We start from the raw sequence: 20,928 nt of genomic DNA, 5'->3' as shown, positions 1-20,928 counted from the left end.
TGTTGTCCTGTGGTTCACATCTCCTAAATAAAACATTTCCCCTGTGTAGGCGCTCCCGGGGGCTCCAGATGAGGTCAGCGTTTGGGTGGCTTTGCCAGGGTCAGAAGGCTGCTCTTCCAGGAAGGGCTGCAGAGACCCTGGGAACGGGACCAGCCCAGCTCACAAGTATGAAGAGAATGTCGGAGAGGAAGTGGTAGCTGTGAGTCAGCATGAGTCATCTCGTTCCAATGAGAACGAAGACTGAGGTGTGCGCCCTTTTTTTTTCTTTTTCTTTTTCTTCTTTTTCCTCTTTTTTCTTTTCTTCCCCCCCCCCCTTCTCTCTCTCTCTCTCTCTTTTTTTTTTTTTTTGGTCTCAGCCTTGGGGACATGTTCGGGAATGGAGGGGAATAGTGACTGGCTGGCTGTTCTGAGCCCGGGCTACTATTCCAGGCCGGCTGTGCCTGAGCCCGTGTGTGCCCCAGACCTTCGCGGCTCGGCGGTGGGAAGGTGGAGCCAGCGGCTTCTCCCCGGTGAGTACGTTCCTGTCATTTTTACGATCATTTCTAGCGTCTGCCTCGGAGTCTCGGATGGGTTAAAGCTGTTGCATCTTGGAGGGGGTACTGCCCTCGAGACTTGGGGGATCCCTAATTTTAGAAAGTTGCTTCCTCTGCCCCCACCCCCAGAGCTACTGTGCGGTAGCCTGCTGTCTCGGTGGTTAATGGGGAGAATGTCGATCCTTGTGGTACACTGTGTTTGTCCCGGCAGAGACAGGGATGCTGGGCTGGAAAATAAGCTATTCCAGACTCGTCTCTGGAGCCATGGTGAAGTTGAGAGATGGAGGTGGGTGAATTCGTGCTAACCCAGGGGTGCTGAGGCTGGGCCAGCTTCCGCTTCTCAGAGGTAGAGGAAAGACAGCCCCTGAGAAATTTCTGGCCGCGTGGTCTGAGCTGCCCAGTTTTTAGTGCAAGAAAATACAATAGAGAGGCAGAATTTTGGCTTCCCTGTCTATGACCCTATGAATGATTCTGGGAACTTATTTTATGTCTTGTCTTTTCACTTGTGACTGAATGTCACAAACTGTGGTAAAGTCAGAAAATTTGTGGGGGGCCGGGGGCTTGGGGGCCAGGGGAGCTGGGCGTCAGGACTGGGTTGTTGAGTCCTTAAGGCTTGATATGACCTTGATAATGTGTTTCTCAACCTGTTACTATTCTGATGAGGCTTAGCTTTACAGTCAAGTAAAATACAGGAAACTTTTTTTTTTAATGTCATTCTAGTTACTGTAAATGAAACGGTTAAAATGTCATAAATACCTTGTGATAAACATTTTTTGAATTTGCTTAAAAACCTGCACATCAGTAAGCAGGGTATGACGGGGAGCTTTTTCAGTAGAGTCATTTGAGTGTGTGGGCTTTCTGGGTTAATAATGAGTCAGCACCCAATTTCTAAAATTGGAACATCTCTAAGAGAACAAGCGATCTGCCCCCGAGCCCAGCACGGTGGCTGGCTGGCCCCTCCAGGAGGATCTGGCTGTTTGGTCTTTGGTTAAAATCAGCTCTGAGTACCTCCCTTGTGTGATGCCCCCCTCCCAGCTTCAGTCCCAGCTCTTGTGTGTGGCTGCGAGGCCCCTTTGCTAAGGGGTCCCTCTGCCAGGACCCTCCCCTTTGGCTACTGTTGATTTTTAGGGCCTGCCTTGACAGAACCGGTTAAGCCTACGGTTTATTAAATTACAAATCCAGAGTTTATGGAGGGCTGGGATTGCCTAGGGTGAAACTGCGGCTCCTGTCCTGTGATGTCACACCTGCTGAGGGATGGAGTGGGAGCAGGGAGCGGTCACAGCCTGAGCTTTGAAGCCAGGATTCCTCGTGTTTCACACAGCGAAGGGGGGGGCAGGGGGGGCGCCACCTTAACATCAGAGAGCAGGATTCCAAGGAATAAAACCTCCCTTGAACCCTACTCTCCTTATAAACGGAGAAGAATGTTACGAAAAATTAAAAAAAAAAAAAATAGCTGGAGTTGCAGGCTGGTGGCCCAAAGGCCACATGTAGTCCTGTTAGAATCCACCCTCAACCCCCTCAAATTCTGTTAGCCTACCCAGGATTGGTGGTGCTTTGGTTTTTGTTCTGTTTTTGTTTTTTGTATTCAGATGACTATGGGGTCTCATATTCTTTGGATCATGGGCCCTGTTGACCCCTAATGTGGCAAGGCTCTGATAGCCTTGGGCTTCCAGACCAAGGTTGCTGCCTGCCTCGGAGGGACACTGGGAGGGCTCAGAGAGTTAGCATTGCCAAGTGCTTCCAACAGGGTCTGGGCACAGAAGAGACCCCCTCGATGTTAGCTCCGGCTGCCTCCCTTCTCACCTGGACTCTGAAGGCATCTGGGCTTGTGGCCCCTGAGTTAGTGGCATGACTTTCCCAAGCGAGATCTTGTGATTTCAGTGTAATCAGTGGCAGTTCCAAGGCTGAGAGTCTCAGGACCAACTTGGGGCCTCAGCAAGGCAGACAACAGGGGTTTCCAAGGTGGGAGCCCAGCCCAGTCTGTCTCTCTTGGTGAGGAATCTTTGTAAGCGCTCGGAGAAATGCCATCTTCCTGGAGAGAAGAGCCCCAAAAGGCAAAATGCCCTAGGCAGCGCCTCAGTGGCTCGTGCATACTAGCATTCTTTCCTGTCCCCATTTCAGAGAACATGCCCGGTGTCAACATGTGTTCCTCACCGGGTCCTGAGTCTTCAAATCCCCCTGGATGAACACCGTTGGGAAGTAGTTTTGAGGTGGTTGATTTTATTGTAGACATTGATTGTATTCTTTCATGTAGAATTCGGGCAGTTGTATGAACACTGGAAGCCAATTTACCGCTTACCCGTGAGAAATAAGCCTGCGGTGAACTGATATGATCACTTTTATAATCAGGAGAGTCATTTAAAAAGGCCAGAAATAAGACCCCGGCAGGTCTGAAAATAGAGCATTCATTAATATGATTTGCTGCTTTGTCATATTTTCCAACTGCCAAAAGATGCTGATTCTAAGTGAGGATTCAGGCAGGGAGTAAAAAGGGAAACCATCTACAAGAGAAAACGGAGCAGATATTTTCAAAGGACACCTGCAGCAAAAAGAAAATGCTGACAGTCTGATGACACTCGGAAATGGCCCAGTGCCCTGTTGTCATGGTGCCCTCAGCTTTGAGACTGGCCTTTTGCTTGCTGGCCCTGTCTCCCACTCCACACTATTCATCAGCACCCCTATGCGGGCTTTCATTATGTCCTGCCAAGAGGATTTCGTGGTACCTGACAGGTGCCCCATCACCCATTGCCATACAGAGAGCTCACCCTCACATTGAGCAACTTAGCTTCCTGGTGTCCCACGTTCCTCACTGTGAAATGGAGTTAATAATAGTACCAGCCTCTTGGGTCCTTGTAAAGATCAGTGATGATGAGCACACCAGTTACAAGCTATTAAGTACCCAATCACTGATTTGGACATACACCCAGACATCTTTCTGTCTCGACCTGGGCCCTGGGCCCTGTGGGCACCCGTAAAGAATTGGCTCTCGTTCTCCTGAAGTGAGATACCATCTGTGTCATGTTCTGCATTTGCAAGACGTCTGTTGATTAGGTAAATGGGAAATGCTTCATGGTTCTCTCCAGGAAGACCCAGGGTACTAGATGTTGTCACCGACATCGTGGCCATCATCATCACAGTGAGGACAGCTCCCCTTGCCCTCAGCCCAACCACATGGTAGTATCTTTCTGTGCATTTCCTTTAACCCCCGGCCCCCGACGCGCACACATACCCACCCTGGAAGACAGGACGGACGGCCAGTTGCTCAACTTATTCGAGGTGCACGCGTCCCGGGCAGGTGAATCAGGCAGAGTAGCTGCTTTGAGGAGTGCGTGGCTGAGGGGGGTGCCTTTGCCTCCATCGGCAGAGGAGAGTCAGGAAAGGCAGGGGACCAGGAGGGCGCTGTCTATAATCCAGCAGACTGGGGCCACCGGCCCGAGAATCCAGGACCACTGGCCTCAGACCAGCTTCGAGCGTGGAAGCAGCTGGACGCTGTACCCATGCTCCCTGTCTAAAGGCAGCTACAGTCACCTTCTGGTTGTTTGAGATTCAGCCTAGTATAAGGAGCTGACTCATATTGAAAATATTAAGTAAGATACACTGAAAACTAAAACGAGGCTGAGCACAATGTGGCCTTTCCTTGCCGATTCTGAAGATACCCAAGATGATGCAGGGCGTCAGGAGCTAAATCTTCACGTGCATCCTGTAGGGGTCCGAAAGTAGTGCCAACTGTGTCCCTTTGTTCAGTTAGCCTTCTCTGGTACTCACAGCCAACATAAGGCATCGGGGGCTTTATACACCTCCTTTCTGAAAGTCAGGGCTTTGCACGCTGAGCATGGCTGTGTTGTGTTGGCCTGTTATAAATGGTGCCACTTGGTGGGCAGTTTTGTCCTGCAGCTGCCACCTGTCCCCAAACCCAGAGGACCCTCTCCGCTCCCAGTGCCGTGGCAGGGCAGTCGTGTGCTTGGCCCAGTGCTGTGGGGCGGCACTTGGGCTCCTCACAACGTCAAGAGGGTTCTGGTTAGACCACAGAGCTCAGGCGAGGGGAAGCCAACGGTGGATCAGAAGGAAGTTGGGTCCACAGGAAGGAGGAGTGGTAGGGAGGCTTGTTTGGTCTCAGATGATTCCTCTGATTAAAAAAAAAAAGAGAGAGAGAAACACCCAGTTTTCTTGCATTTTGTATATGAGAAAAAGTTAATGGCAGTGGCACATCTTATCCATTGTGGTTTTCCTGCTTATCCCTTGTTTTTAAGATCGATTACCCTGCAAGGAAGGGTTTCTGCCATGGAGGCTTTTAGCCTTTCCCTCCACGCTGCCCTTTCAAAAATGCATCATACTTAAAATAATGGAATTTCTAGCAAAGGCATAAAGGCATCATTTTAGCTGTTCTCCCTGGACAAGTCATTTATAGAGTGTGAGAGGGATGCATTGGTTTCTATCAATTTAGGCAGATATAAAGGAAAACTTTACAAAATAGCAGTGCCTCCAGCAACTGTCAAGCTTACTTTCTCTCAGATGGAAAAAGACTGAAAGCAGGCTGTCCAGGGCAAAGGTCATTGGGCAGCCAGTTCATTCATCTCTCTTCTGTGCATTCCTTAGCAGTGGCTTCCTTCCTTAAAGTTGTCTTATGGTTTTAATAAAGCTGCTGGAGCTCCAGCCATCACCTCTGCATTCCACACAGGAGGAAAGAGGAAAGTGGGGGACAGAAGGCTAAGCATCCTAGGTGTTAGTCTCCTTTAAAGAGCTTTCCTAGAACCCCCAAGTAACCCTTTCTGCCTACATCTTTTATTGGCCACTGTATCTGTAAAGCAGCCTGGGGAATGCAGTTTTTTAACTAGGCACTTTGCAGCCCCGACAACATAGGAGTTGTTGACAACACAGGAAGTAGAGGAGAATGGATGTAGGATAGCCAACAAGCAGTCTCCACAACAGAGTGCTCCTGAAGACAGCTAGATTTATGTTTTACAGCATTCTCGGTCCTATGACTGGACCCAGGACAAGTCACTTAGCTCCTCTGGGATCAGGGTCTACTTCGTGAAATAACCACATTGCTGTCATCAGGAGTAGACTGACTTCAAGGGCCCTGAACAACTTGGAGGAGGGCGTTCAAAGGGACAGAAATCACTTGTTTGATTTTGGTATTAATAGTTAAAGAAGATTTCTTTTCATTCATGCATCAGCAAATACTTAATATTTACCCAATAAAATAATGATAATTCAAACGCTGCTTTGTTTACCTAGTGCTTGCTTAGGGCCAGGCCCTGTTCTGGATGCTTTGCAAAGATGACCTTATTTAGTCCTCACAGAACTGTGTGGCAGATTATCATTATCGTCCCCATCATTCAGATGGGGAAACTGGGACACAGAAGGGTTAGAGGAATGGCTAAATCACACTGTTAGTAAGGAGAGGCCCTTCGTTTTGAACATAGCAGTCTGGTTCTTGGACCCAGGGATGCGGAGGTGAACTGGCAGACCAGGTCTTTCTATTTATGTCTTTCTGGTGAAATATACATGAGCCCAACGTCAGGCCGTTGTAAGTGCCCCAGGGGATGGGTGCAGGGAGGCAGGGAACCCTCACATCCTGTAGCACCTCCTGCCTCAAAGGAAAGCAGTCCAAGCTTAGCGTTCTTCCGCACCCCCCCCCCACCCCGGCATTCCTGCAAAGAGCAGAATGGCCGAAGTAGAAAAGTTTCAGCTCCAAGGACATGGAGTTTATTCACATAATTCAACCTGATCAAAGGACAGAGAAGGTGAACCTGTCACACCCTCCGCTCCACATGACCCCATTATTTAGTGGCACAACCAGGGCCATGAGGTTGCATGAGGACAGGATGGATTTTTCAGCAGGGGGTGTTTGCTATAATTCTGCCTTGGACTAAGTCTAAGTCCCCTCCTGTGTTTTCTTTGCTTTGCACCATCTCAGAGCCTTGCTTCATCCCTCCGTCTTCCTCCTCCAGCTCCTTTACATTACATGATACATTTATGCCATTGCTGAGGGAAAATTCACATAAACAGATGGGGTGGCCAATGAAACACATAGGCTGCAATGGGTAGTGGGGATTTGAGGAAAGCTCCTTGAAGGAGCCTGACATCTAAGAGGCTTAACATTTTGTCCTCCACTTCCCTCTGTCCTCCTGTATGGAATGCAAAGGTGATGGCTGGATCTCCAGCAGGCTCCTTGAAATCATGAGACAACTTGGAGAAAGAAAGGCAGTGCTAAGGATGGGTCCCAGGGCTTTGGGAGGCTAGGTGCTTTGCCTGAAGATGTGACTATTTCTGGAGTGGGTTTACCTGCGTGATGCAGAGGGAGGTATGAGAAATCACTGCTGAAATTCAACCTGTAGGTCAGCTAAGAGGGTCTGTCGGGACATCAGTTCCCTTTGTGTGGAGCTGCCTTTTATGCCTCTGGTATAAGGAGCAAGAGCTCAGGGCTGCACGGTGACTTTTATGGACTCCAGGTGCTTAGCCTTCGTGGCCCCTTCCTCATGTAAGAACATATCATGACTGTCTCAGTAGATGAATGTTATTCAAACTGGATTCATTATTATATATTCATTTTCATTATATTCTGGTTTCTCTTCTGATTTTAAAATAAATGAAAACATTTAATTTTTAAGAGTATGACGCAGAGGTTGGCACGGGGAGGGCGGAGAGCAAGCACAGAAGGGCCTGTGACCCTTGGCAGCCCCTCTGTAGAGCCTTGACAGCCCCGACACTCACATCACCTCTGGAAACGACGATGAGGATTTTCAGAGCAGATTTGTCCATCCTGTGCCAGTTTTCATATCATCCCTCGTCTCCCTGATAATTGCTCTACTCATCCAACTGATCCGTTTAGGGGGTACAAATTTCAGTCTACGGTGCTAAGGTATCAGAGACGTAACTCTCCGTTGTTCTCGAAATCTCTAAAGTATATTAAACCTGCTTTAAGCTCACTACATTACCCCCTCAGCCTGGCTGAGGGAAGATTCCGATTCTGTCATTATCGGGAACCCTTGTCTGTCCCAGCGCTCCTGGGGTCATCGCACAATCTCAGAGTTATGCGGGGCCAGACAACTGGGGGGGGCAGTCTGCTCTGTGAGGTGGCCGCCACCCTTGCTGTTCGACCCCTGAGACTCAGCAGGTGTGGGGCTCCCGAGCTACTCGGGCTCCCGCTGCAGCCGGGGGGGCCTGTGCGACCTGGTGGTCTGTCCCTGACCCCAGGCTCCTCCTCCTGCGGAGTGTGTGGTGGGGGCACCGCGTCTGTGCCTCATCCTGTCTGCTGACTGCTGCTGGGCCTCTCCTAACCTGGGCCCCCGCCTCGGCCTCGGCCAAGAGGGGAGAAAGAACAGTGATAGCAGAAGAGTCAGAGACACAACCATCTCGGGGGACCTGCAGAGGTCACATGGTGTCTTCTTGTGACTTCTCAAAACCTCCAGAACAGCACTGCTCAACAGAACTCTCTGGGATGATAAAAATGGGCGCTGTCTGTGCTGCTATGCAGCCACGAGCCACATGTGGCCTCTGAGCACCTGAAAGGTGGCTGATGTGACTGAGGAATTGAATTTAAATTTATATTTTATTTCAATTCATTTAAATTTAAATGTGGCAGTATCGTAGCCAATGAGGTTTTTCCGAGGCGTGGCTGTTGCTAATTAAATTTAAATATACATAGCCACATGGGGCTAGTGGCTGTCATATTAGAAAGCACAAATCTAGATAGAGCATGTTTTCCTAATCTGGGCAGCTTTGAAAGATGGGCCATCACCCTGAGGATGGATGTGGCCCTGGGGCGCAAGGGTCAAGTTGAGCCTGGCTCTCAGTCAGTCGTCAAAGGGGCGGAGAGTTTCTGGGCCAGGCAGGTGGGGGTCCCACGTCTCTGCCACCAGGGCCACAAGTGTAAGCCTCAGTGTCCCCCTCTCTGGGGATAAAACCTCAAGTGGGCTCTCAGGGCCTCCAGGGCCTGGAGAACGACCTGCCCAGGAGGTGGCCCAGGCTGGGCACCTGCCACCGAGAACGTTCCCAACAGGTGTCTGCTGGTTTCTTCTGGGCGCGGAGGCCTCAGGTGAGGCCCGCATAGACCGTCTGGGCTTGTGGTATTTGATCACGAACTTTCCTGTTTGGGGAGAGGCATCCTTAGTTTTGTTTGTGTGGGGCCATTCCGGGGACTGACTGGATTGGCCTAAGGGATGCCTCAGGCTTGGTCCCTGTCACTGTCGTCCTACACATCCCCCAAGTGTGTCTTGTGACTCTTTTGGCCTTTTAAGGGTGAAGAATTAAACCATGTTGAGCCATCATCGACAGGAAGCACACAAGCAGTGGGGAACTGGGCAGAACGGGCAGAAGACAGCAAACCCAGGCCCCAGGCCCACGTCCCCCCTCTCCCCTGCCCTGTTCCACTGCAGCACAACATGCAGCAAAATGATGTCCTCCCACGGGTGTGTGATGCTGGGACATGCCGCGTCCCTCCCCTGAAGCCAGGCCCCAGGCACCGCACTGTTTGCTCTATCCCGTGGACTGACTGGCCACTGGGAGGTCATGGGCCGCCGGGAGGAACCCGCCTCCGCTCCCCCAGCTCCTGGCCGCACAACCTCTGTGCCTCCTGGCCTGGGAAGGAGGGCTAGAGGAGTAAGTGCCACGAGGGTGGTTTCGAGGATGAAAGGGCTCACCGCGTGGAGAATGCTTAGCAAAGTGCCACACGCTGTAGGTGTTCGGTAGTACCGACTGCTGTTAGTGGGATGGCTGCCTTTCTGCTCTGTGCTCCTGACCACACACACCTTTCTCTGGGGCCCCCGATCTCCCCTGAACTGTGGTCCGTCCACTCCAGCTTGGGTGCCCGAGGAATCCCATCATCCTGCCTCCACATTCCATTTTCTCCAGGCCCAGGGGCAGCGTGAGCTGTACAGGATAGAGCTAGGGGAGAGGGATTCAGTTGTCCGTCCCTTCATTTATTCATTCGGTATTCATCAAGTGTTTACTGAGACCTCTGGAGGCAGGTGATAAGCAAATGTGGTTGTTAGAAGGGCTGCTGGAGGGGGATGCAAGTGGGGCAGGGCGAGGGGCCTCATGTATATGGGGTGGTCTCTGAGGGTCCCTCCACGTGAGTGGAGATCTGAAAGGAGTCGGTTTATGCATTGGTGTCTTGCTTGGTTCTCCCTGTATGGACAGGCAGCTAGAGTAGGTTCCTGGCTCCCCCTGGCTAGCTGTGTGACCATGAGCGAGTCACCAAGCCTCTCTGATCGTCTGTACAGTACGGTGAGGTGACCCACCACGGCACGGGCTCAGCAACCCAACTTGGGGTCATCACCATTATGAAGACGCTCTTTACTTTGTATCAGGAGTTCTCTGGGGTCAAAGGGCACTGCCCACCCCAGCAGTCCCTCTACGTGAGCCCCATAAGGGGCTGTTTAATCTATATGTAAACCCCTTCTCTCCTTCCGGAGATAGCCCAGCCCATCACTGCAAAGCACTGACTGAGAAGCTGTTCCATCAATAATCCAAAGCCTGTTTTCTGGCACTTCCACATTTAGGAAGTGCTCTGCCCCCTGAAGCTATTCAGTCATATCCGTGGTCATGACTATGGTCATAATTTAGCACACTCATTAACATACCCTGGGCAATTCTTCTGTCCCAGAAACTGCTGAACTATAACACAAGCCTTGGCTTCTTCCGCGCTGAGCCCCTCCAGTCGCCTGGCTGTTACCACTGTGCTCAAGCTCTTCCTTCTTCCCACAGTTCCCGAAAGTGGGCGCTGAGGTGTTCGGCAGCCTTGACCCTGGGCTGCCCTTCTGGTCACGGACCACAGTTTTCCAACGTCCCCCCTCACATGAGCACAGTGACCTGCCTCATCCTGGACGCGAGGCTGAGGTTTGGGGCCCACACACCCATCCATTGGCCAACATCCCGGCCTCTTTGTGTGGGGACATTGTGCAAAGCCACCTCTCCCGCATTTTGCATCTGGGTACTGACTTTTGGTTTAACCTCCTAGATTTGGCCTAGGTATTCTCTATATGAAGCTTGACATCATCCACAAGTTAGAGAGGTGTCCCTCCCTTTTCCATGTTCACCACAAGACCGTTTGGCTCAGTGTAGACCAAGAGCAGAGACCTGTGGCACTCCACTGGGGACTGTCTTCAAGGTTTCCCACATCTATCATTCTGGGGCACCTCACTGAATACCAACAGCCCCCCATGCTGCACAGGTTTCACTGTTGCAGATGAATGGGTGATGAAACATGTCACATAATCAAATGTGTGGTGTGACCCCACTGACAAATGGGGCAGGTACTGATGATTTAGACGCTCAGCCAGACTCTTCCTGATGGGTGGATGGCCATCCTCTTTCTGTCTCATTCGCCTCTCCCCCATCCTCAAATACTGGCAGCTTTCAGTGAGGCTCATATACCCTACGGTCTACTGTTAGATGCTAGCTGTAAGTCACCTTAAACATCCAGAACATCTGAACACTCAAGTGGGGATTGTTGGTTTAGTTGCGTATACAGAGTCACATCCTCGGGGTTTGTGGGTTGGATGCATTTGATTCGTTTCAGATAGGCCTTTCAAGTAGGCATCACCAAGCCCGGCCTGACAGATGGGTGGCTGTCTCTGTGCAGCGGTCCCTTTGAAGTCCCCAGAAGTGCCTGTTCTGCGGAGGGAGGGGAGAGACCCAGAGTGAGTGCAGACTGCCACCCAGCAGCACAAGAGGTGACTGCAAATCAGAACGTTCCCGGTGAGAAAGTGAGTCACCCAGTCACTGTCTCACCTTCCCAAAGTGGGTATCGTCTGCTCTGTGTTCACCCGCTGAGTCCATCCCCAGGGGCACCTGCACAGAATAGGGATGGTCACTCAAGAGGGGCCAGATGGCTGCCTCCCCCAGTCATTACATAGCCTTTAACGGCGTGCAGTCCTCTTCTTGGCTCATCACCACCTCCACATGCCCTCTGGTTGCCAAAATTATCAGAATCTTCCAACTCTAATTTCTACCACTCTGTGAAAATGAATAGCCAGTTAGTGGCAAGAGAGGGACGTCTTACTGAAATGGAAATTGTTCTTCAAGTTTCAGGAGAGAGTTCCAGAACTTTCTGAGCAAACAGTTTCCAAAGATCATTACAGTTACTCAGGGCTCTACCAGCGGAAAAGGGGGGACTCCCGGTTCTCATGTTGGAGGTTTTAATTTATATCTCGTGCAGGACTTCCGGGGAGATTAACCATGCTGCTTAAAGTGTATGTAGTATATCAATTTTGAAAGGGCCTCCTGGCAGCAATGGGGGATGGAGAAACTAATATTTATGGAGCATCTTCCATAGGCCCGGTGTGTGCTGGCTGCTTTATATCCATTAACTTGTTCAATCCCCATATCCATCCCGTGAGGACCGGGAACTCTTAACCCATGTTGCAGACAAGCAGGCTAAAGTTCTCAAGAGTTCCGGGGTGCACAGACCAAGGCAGAGCCAGAATTCTCACCAGCCTCATCCCAGAACACCACGAACCCCCAACCGGCCAATGTCGGGCTTTGTGCGGGATTCTATTTTCCAAGACCACAACCAGATTAAAGCCTTTTCGGATCGTTCAAATAAATCACTCCCAAAGGAAGGCAACTTTTTTGGAACCCCTGCCTTAGCAGCTCTTCTACGAGCTCAGGGAATCTTGCTGGAAGCTCTGTGGTTAGTCGTGGGGAGCACACTCCCGCCAGGGGCACCTCACCTGGAAAAGGGCCCTCATCGAAGGTGGCACTGACCTTCAGCTGATGCTTTTCAGCATCTTTCGAGATGAGCAGAGAGGATGTCTCTTTTAATCTGCAAATGTGAATAGGGAATAGAGTTTCCTGCTTTATTAATTCTTTGAATAAGTTTCGAAAGTGAAAGTAACTACGAAGGGGTCGGGCGAAAAGCACACTCTCACCCCCGTCTCCTACCCAGTTCCCACTGACCACCCCTCTGAAACCCTACTGTTCGTTGCTTATCTGTCCAGGGTTTCTTTATGCAAATGTAAGCAGGTATTTGAATGAATCTTTTTCCTTTCTTTCCTACCTTCCGCAAAAACCATCACCATCGTTTTTACTGTTAAACCACTTTTGTGCTCTCGAGAGCACCGGGTTGTGTGTTCCCTCCCTGCATTCGGGGCTGCGGGGCTGGCCACGCTTCCCCTTCTCCCGCACCCTGGGGGTGAGGTCTGTGCTTGTGCGGGCATCCAAGGGTCTGGCGGGCACACAGGGAAGGTACCGCGTACGGGCTCCTGTGCCCAGTGAAGCCCCAGGCCAGAGCGGTGAGGGCCATCCTGAGGGTCTGGTGGGGCTGAGCCGCGCTCTCACGGCCCGGGACTCCACTGACCCAGGCTGGAGATCGGGCAGCTAACAGTGACTTGGACGCCCTGGGCTTCGTGAGGGCCCGGGACCCCCATAGCCAGCTTGACACCAAATTTTATTTTCAAAAGAGATGGATGAGGAGCTGGATTGGGAGTTGGAAAAAAAAACCCTCCATTTCAGAACTCTTTTAATTTTTAATTTTTAATTTTTTTTTTTAAAGATTTTATTTATTTATTTGAGACAGAGAGAATGAGATAGAGCATGAGAGGGAGGAGGGTCAGAGGGAGAAGCAGACTCCCTGCCGAGCAGGGAGCCCGATGCGGGACTCGATCCCGGGACTCCAGGATCATGACCTGAGCCGAACGCAGTCGCTTAACCAACTGAGCCACCCAGGCGCCCTCAGAACTCTTTTAAACAAATCCCCCTAAGTGAAAGTTTGTGCTCTGGCCGTGGCCGGAGGCACCCCAAGTGGCCATGGCTGACGTTTCAGTGTCTTCTCTGGGCCTGGCCCCGTTCCAGGTGTCACCGAATAACCCTCCATGAGGATCTCCATTTCTCAGGGAGGAAGCCGAGCCTGTGGTCACAGAGCTAACAAGTGGGGGAGCCAGAGTTCAGGCCAGACAGCCAGCCGCCCAGCTCCAGCTGGTTCCTCAGCAGTCAGCTGTCCTCACAGCAGGCCCCCCCCCCCCCGCCAACCCCCAGGGCCAAGGGGTTTCCTGGATTTTACCCTCAGAGCACCTATGGCGTTGCAGGACAGAAGGCAGCACGGAGCCCAGGGTGGCAGGACATCTGCGCTGAGGCATGACAGCCCAGGCCCTGTCTGGGCGGCCCTGCTCCTTCCAGAGGCCCGGCCGGCTGGGAGCGTCCCTGAGAGGCACCTCCTGACTGGGACTGTTTCCACCAGCAGCAGGATTTTGAGCTGTGGAATTCCACGCTTTTAACAACCTTTAATTCGACACTGACAAACAAGAAAGCGGATGTGTTTATAAGAAGGCAATTTATTTGGGGGGGAAAGAGTTTGGGGGAAGACACTGGCAGAAGAAATGACAGAGAAAGTGAGTAGAAGTCCAGACTTCGTGAGTCATCCTTCAAGGCCTCTGTGTGTGTTACAGGCTGAATCGTGTCTCCCCAGAGTTCATATGTTGAAGCCCTGCCCCTCGAGTAACTCAGAATGAGACCTTATTTGGAAATGGTGTCGTGGTAGATGTGATTAAAGATGAGGTCATAGTGGAGTAGGGTGGCCCCTTTTCCAATGCGAGCGGCGTCCTGACGAGACGGGGACATTTGGACACGGACATGTACACGGAGAGAAGGCCAGGTGGAGATGGCAGTGAGGCTGCCACAAATGAGGGAGGCTGGGAGGGACGCCGGGGTCAGATTCTCTCCCTGGCTGCCTTCAGCGGGAGCGTGGCCCCGCCACACCTCGATCTCAGACTCCTCGCCGGCAGAACTATGAGATAATACATTTCTGTGGTTTGAGCCCCCAGCTTATGGTCCTTTGTTACGGCAACTCTAGGAAACTAAAACAGTGCACATCCTTCTAGATGCTGAAGGAGGCCACTCTGAGCAGGTTTCCATCCTGAATCCAGCTCAGCTTGGATTAGCCAGTCCAGAGACCCCTGCCGGCGGTGGTGACCACTGGGCCTGTGCCCAGGCAGTCCTGCTTTAGTTAAGCAAATAGAATGTTCTCGCTTTGTTTTAGCTTTTCCCGAACTGCAGAAACACGGAGGTCAAAAAGCGGAATTTGGTGTTTACATTAGGTTTTTAAAAAGGGGTGAGGGTGGGCAGTGGGGGGTGGGGTGGGGAGAAAGTGCCACTTCATCTTTATATGTGACGGGATCCATGCTCTGGTGGGCCGCACGATGTGTCCCCAGGTAGGGCTGGCGACTGAGCCACGGTCTCCATGTGAGCGTGAGCGGAGCACCATCTAACCTCACGCCAGGACCTCCCCTGGCGATCGGAACTTTCACCCACATTGTCCTTTGCCGGCTCCTTTCCCTTCCACCAACGGTCACACGTGTCCCTCCAGATTACAACTTACAAAGCAAGCAGGGAGGCTCCCGAGGTCCGGGAAGTCACACTTTTCTGTGGGGACTTTTGGCCTTGTTTCCTAGTTCTTAAACAAGGGTGACTGTGAGCCTAACACAAACATGGCTTTGACAAGCAGTTTAGAAAAACAGGAACCGCCAATTCATGAGAACTTAAAGAAAAAAATAGTTTAAAGAACTGAGAAATTGCCACATTATAGTGAAAGAATGTCAGGTTTTGGAAATGACAAAAACGAGCAATTTTCACCTCGAAAACCCGGTGGAGTCAGTTACACAAGACAGAACCACACACAAACACGAGCATTTCTTATAATATAAGGGCATTTACAGTCAAGAGTATTTCATGGAAAGTTATTTTAGTACCAAGGGTAGCCTTCAGCAATGAGTATTCGTCAAGAGAGCGAAACCTTGACTTCAAAGCAGGAGGCAGAGGAGCCCAGACTCAGAGCAGCGTCTGAGTGCACTCACATGGTGCAGCTGGGACTGGGGACCGGGGACCGGGGACTGAGCCCAGCGAGAGGTTCCACGCAGCGGGAGGTGCTGCCTGGGATGCCCTCATGACTGCGCAGGGGACACACCCCTCGCTGGCGCCCCCCGCCCCCCGCCCCGGGTCGCTGCCTGTTTGCTACAAGCATCAGCCTTAAGCTTTTTAAAGAACTCTTATATTGTCAAATTGAGGGCATTATTGGAAGCAAGCAAAATGGCATGCCAGACTCTTGTCTGTGGGATGTAACTGAAGGTTATACCTGTTACCTGAAGGTAATGTCTGAAGAAACTATAAATGCACCAGGTGGAAGGCGGCCTATGGGAAGAGGTGCTGTGGGACTGCCCCAGGCAGAGGGCTCGGCTGGGGGGACCCTGGTGGCAGGCCTGGTCAGCCCTCAGGACAGCAGGGCCGGGGACTTCAGAACCAAAGACAGGGAGGAAGATAATCACCCACATTTCTTCCCGTGGAGCCATCTGCTGTTCCCATTTGGGCTTGTTTTCTTCCAGTGTTTCTCCTCTGTATATATTTAATAATTGCCTGGGCAGTCTATCACATAATTCAGTCTTCTTTAAAATACAGAATAATACAGTTCACGCAGCACCCTTTGCCCCATTTTTGTGGTCACCTTACTTTGCAGCTACGCACAACTGGGGTCCCTTCAGAAGGGTGGATTTAAAATTTGCCCTCCCTGGGGCGCCTGGCTGACTCAGTCAGTAGAGCATGCGACTCTTGATCTGGGGGTTATAAGTTCAAGCCCCACATTAGGTGTAGAGATTACTTAAAAATAAAATCTTTAAAAAGAAAGTTGCCCTCCCTGAAGAGTTTTAGGATGTAAATCCAATAAACTATGCACTGAAAGAAAATGGAAAGGATTAAACTCAGCCTCCAGAAATACTGATTTTAAAAACAAATATGTAAATTAGCAGATTGTCCTGCAGAGGAGCTGGTTTAAAGGAGAAGGGCTATTCTCTGCTAATAATTACTCCTTATAAGTTGCCTGCTCATATTCCTTTTTTCTTTTTTTTTTTTTTAACTTCAGGGGAGAAGGGCCTCTATGTGGCTGAGTAGAACATAGTGGGCATTGAGGTGCTCCCACATCAAAGCTCCCAGGAGACCCCCCCCCAGGGGGCTCTCTCGTGGTTAGGCCAGGCCTGTCCTCACAGCTGGAGGGAGGCTCATCCATGGTGTCTATGGCATCCCAGACTTCATGGCAGCAATGATGTTCTCACTGTCTCGAGCTTTTTTTTTTTTTTGAAAGGGAGGAAGAGAGGGGGCAGGCCGAGGGAGAAGGAGAGAGAGAGTCTTAACCAGACTTCATGCCCAGCATGGAGCCCAACACAGGGCTGGATCCCACAACCCTGGGATCATGACCTGAGCTGAATCAACAGTCGGACACCCAACCAACTGAGCCACCCAGGCGCCGCTTTTTCTGAAATTTCATTTAATTTTCAGTTTTTTATTTAGAAAAAATAGTTTATGCATTTCTTTCAGCCTGTTCATATTCTTTGCATCCTCTTCCTCCCTCCCTCCCTTCCTTTCTTCCTTCCTTCTTTTCCTTTTTTTCCTTTTTGGTTGTTGTTCTATTAAGAGCTCTCCTCATATTCTGAGTTTTAAACCTTTGCTATATATGCTGCAAATCATTTCTCCCAGTCCGTTGCTTGACCTTCTACTTTGTTTACCGTGTCTTTCATTTTACAGAAATATTTAATTTTTTTTAAAGATTTTATTTGAGAGAGATAGCAAGAGAGAGCAAAAGCGGGAGGAGGGAGCCCCATGTGGGGCTCCATCCCAGGACCCTGAGATCATGACCTAAGCCAAAGGCAGCCACTTAACCAACTGAGCCACCCAGGAGCCCCAGAAATATTTAATTTTTTATGTAATCCAATCTGTTACGATTTTCTGGACACCCAGGTTTTGGCTTGCTCAGAAAGTCTAGATCACAAAAAATATGTGGTATTTTATAATTTTATCTTTCTGGTTTAAAATACCAAGTTCATGGGGATTTATTTTTGTTTACAATTTGAAGAAGAGGTATCCAATCTTTCTCTAAATGGATGGCGGTTTTTCCTAGTCCCGTTTATTAAGCAGCCTACTTTTTCCTGCTGAAAATATTTTAAGTGTGTGGGTTTTACGTTGGGGGAGTTGGAAGGGGTGAAGTAGGCAATTTTGGTTGGAATGTGGAACTCAGTGTTTTGGCATCACATCTCTATCTGAACTTGGGGCTCAGGGATGGAGGGAAGTGCAGAGCTTTCAGAGAAGGGGTTGGGTGGATAAGCTGGGACAAGTGGACAGCAAACACGGTGGAGGGACAGCAGAGGAGGATGCGAGTGGAGAGCCAAGAAAAAGCTTGGAATAAACAGATCCAGCTTGGGGTCAGCTCATGGAAAGGCAGGTGCTCATGCTGGATACAGGCCAGCCTGGGCCAGCCCCCGGGAAGACTTGTGGGCATGGGGAGAATCAGGTTCGGATATTTGCGTGTTGAAAAATTGGATCTCAAGTGTGAAAAGTAGACATGCCATCCGGGTAGAAAAGAAGCCTGATTTTTCTGGAGCCAGAGAAACCTGATCCGTGAAAATAACCTGAAGAGCAGTCATGGACACAGCCTACAAGAAGGAACCCAGCCCCACCAAAGCGTGGAGTTTGAGTCAAACCAGAAGATTTAGTGGGGCTCAAGTCTGCTAACAGCTTCAGAGGGTGGAAATCTAGAAAGAGCATCCAGAGGGCCAGCCTGAAGCCCCCCTTTCAAAGAAGCCTTTCCAGGATGCTGTGAGTTCTGTCTCACCACCATGAAGTCGTTAGTGGGGAGACCATTAAGTCCCCAGCACCCTCCCTTCTGGGTCCCTAGCAGATACCAGCGGAACCAACCTCATGGGCTTATGATCTGTGCAATTGTTCAGGGCTCTGTGCTCAGAATGCCCACACCCAGACTCTCTGACTCTGCTGTCGCCATCCTGAAATTCTGAGTAGTTTTGGAACAGGGGTCACACGTGTTCATTTTGCACTGGGCCCGACATGTTCTGTACTTGGGCCCAAATATAGGTCATGGGTCCCAGCCCTGTTCTGGGAGCCCAGACAATGCTTGCAATCCTTAAGCACAGTGTTTGAGGGAGCCCTGCCAGGTGGCAGAGGCAGCAGAACTGAAATATAGTTGCCTTTCGTGACTTGGACTCTTCACTACTGCTTTATGTAACAGCAGGTCCTGATTTATGAAATGTGGCTTAAAAGCAACTTACAGAAATGAAGGGGTAGGGCTAGAATTTCCAGGGAAATTCTGTCACCATTAAAGAACCTCTAACCACAGGACCTGCTGTACTCGGGCTGTGTTCTCTGCACTAGAAAGGACTCTCTAGACAGAGAGGGCTGCCAGCAGGAGGCCTAGGTGCTCTACTGAACTAAGGGCTCAAGGGTGCACTTATCCTAAAGGTTCCCAGAACTAAGAGTCCGGTGCCCTGAAACAGGGGTTGTAGGAGGCCTCTCTGTCCCAATCTGAGACATGCTGCATGGTGGGGAGCTGTTGGACAGCCTTCCCAGTGTTTATCCCCCAGTCCCTGGGGATTCCTGCAGATTGAAGGAATCTTCTTTTCTCTTTGGGATTCTGCTCTCACCACCCACTGTGTCCCGCCTCTGCAGGACCTCCCTAGGCAGAAGCACCCGCCTGGCAGCAGCATTCAGGGACTGAGAAGGCACCAAGCAGAGGCGGACCCATTTCTCTCACTACCTACACATTAGACCCAGGTACTCCCCCTAGGGAAAACTTGCAGCCCAGTTATAAAGAAGGCACCACAGGATGTGAAGCCAACTCCCATTCCTACCGAAATTCTAAACACACAGCTCTCTGGTGAGTTCTTCAGGATTTGACAGATCAGGTTCCCAACAAGGAGAGCCCACTGAAGTCAGGACTTGCTGTGGGGTTCTTGGAATTTGGTAGCTCACCCAACATGATGGTTTATGAAATGGAACCTCCAGAACCTCCAGTGCCAGTTGCCCCCATAGGAAGCAGAAGCTTCCGTAAAACTTCCTCTATGGTGTTTTTATGCTCAGGCCACCTGTGGGTCAGTTATTGATAATGTGGCAATGGAGGTGAGGGGGTGTCAGTGAGTGGTGTAGAACATAATAAATGCTATGCCCCACAGTCAAGTGTAGAATGAGAAACTCCAGGCTGATTTAACAGAAACTTTTTTTTAATTGCAGGACTTCTCAGAGCCTTTAGCCATGCTTTGTACATGTCTGAAATGTGCTTTGTAAATATCCCAAATGGCATAACATAGACAGTATATCCTAAATGTAGGTGGTGATGGAACCTTCCCCTCTTTTTTTCTTGGAGAATTGTATAGGACCAGAGTTCCAAAGAATGAAATTTGGGACAAAACATACTAATGTTACAGAAGTTTGGAAGGAATATGTTAGTATGGGATAAAAGAGAGTGACATTTGGATTAAAATTTTAAAAATCAGAGAAGATCCCTAGATGTTCCCAGATGGGAAGAGTGGTAAGGTAAGAGGCAAAGTACAGTGACAAGTGGCAGATCTAGGGCTGGCGAGGGCAGGCTTGGAGGAAAGAGGAGGCCGGGGCAATTTGTTAGAGGCAGACCACAGGGTTGGGCCTTTCACTTGCAGGCAGTGTGCATTTGTGTGTGTGTGTGTGTGTGTGTGTGTACAGTGCTTATGGGTTTTGAGCAGGGGACAGGATGATGAATGCACAGCTTCAGAAAAATGACTTTGTGGGAAGAACTGAAGACATCCTGGAGACCAGTCGCCCTCTTGGAAAGCAGCCTCATCAAGGAAGCTTGGCGTGGCCAGGAAGGAACGGACCCAGGTGGTGGGGCAGCAGATGGACACAGAGATCAAGGTAGAGGTGGCAGCACGGACAACTGGCTGAGTTTTGAAACTCCAGGCCGCCCACGTCACCACTGACATTTCGAAAACTCAGAACAGATGGTAACACCTGGGCCTGTACAGATGGGTCAGGAGGATGGCTGTGACCATGTAAGGGGTGGGCACGGAGTGGAAAGAGTTTCTCCCACTGGAGCATTAAGAATATTACAGAGGGGCTCCCCCTCTTTCCCTCAAGGGTGTACTGGCTGAGCAGCCACCAAATAGCACGTGGGAACAGCTGCATGCCAGGAGCACACTGCGGCCCACCCTTTGGGGTGTCCACGTGGAGGATGAGCAGTGACCAGGAGAAGTGAGAGGCACCCTTTGGCTGTGATGGACAGCTCACTGTTGCTGGTCAGTAAGGACCACCCTGGGGAGTACAGTATTAGTGCATTACGTGCATTCAGTAAGGCCTAGTCCAACTGGACCTGGCTCTTCTTTCTCTTTGGAACCAACAGAACCCACTGCTCATTGAACTGCTTATCCTGGAATCTCACAAATTTGCACGTTGACTTTGTTAATAAAAGACTAAGTAGATAATTCAAACAAGCCCTGTGGTTTGGAAGTCACAGGTTTTGACACTTCATGTTCATGCATAAGACGAAGAGCACTTGAGGAACAACATTTCCTAGACCAAGGCTTTACGTTTGGATCAAATGCAGCCCCTCTAGACAATCTCCCAAAGAAATTCAGTTGGCCTCTTTTGT

General features: G+C 50.3%; 1 pseudogene; it reads left to right on the top strand.

Moving 5' to 3' along the window:
• Window positions 1-74: 74 nt before the first annotated feature.
• The window catches only part of LOC135361738 (NADH dehydrogenase [ubiquinone] 1 alpha subcomplex subunit 1-like), a 177,028-nt pseudogene continuing 156,174 nt past the window's right edge, over window positions 75-20,928 (top strand).

The sequence above is a fragment of the Mirounga angustirostris genome, unplaced genomic scaffold (genome assembly GCF_029215605.1).
Source record: "Mirounga angustirostris isolate CCGP_5_RB_7025 unplaced genomic scaffold, mMirAng1.0.hap1 SCAF_10, whole genome shotgun sequence".
Taxonomy (NCBI): Eukaryota; Metazoa; Chordata; class Mammalia; order Carnivora; family Phocidae; genus Mirounga; species Mirounga angustirostris.
Note: the sequence above shows the minus strand (reverse complement) of the source record. Positions and strands in the feature narration are given on the sequence as shown.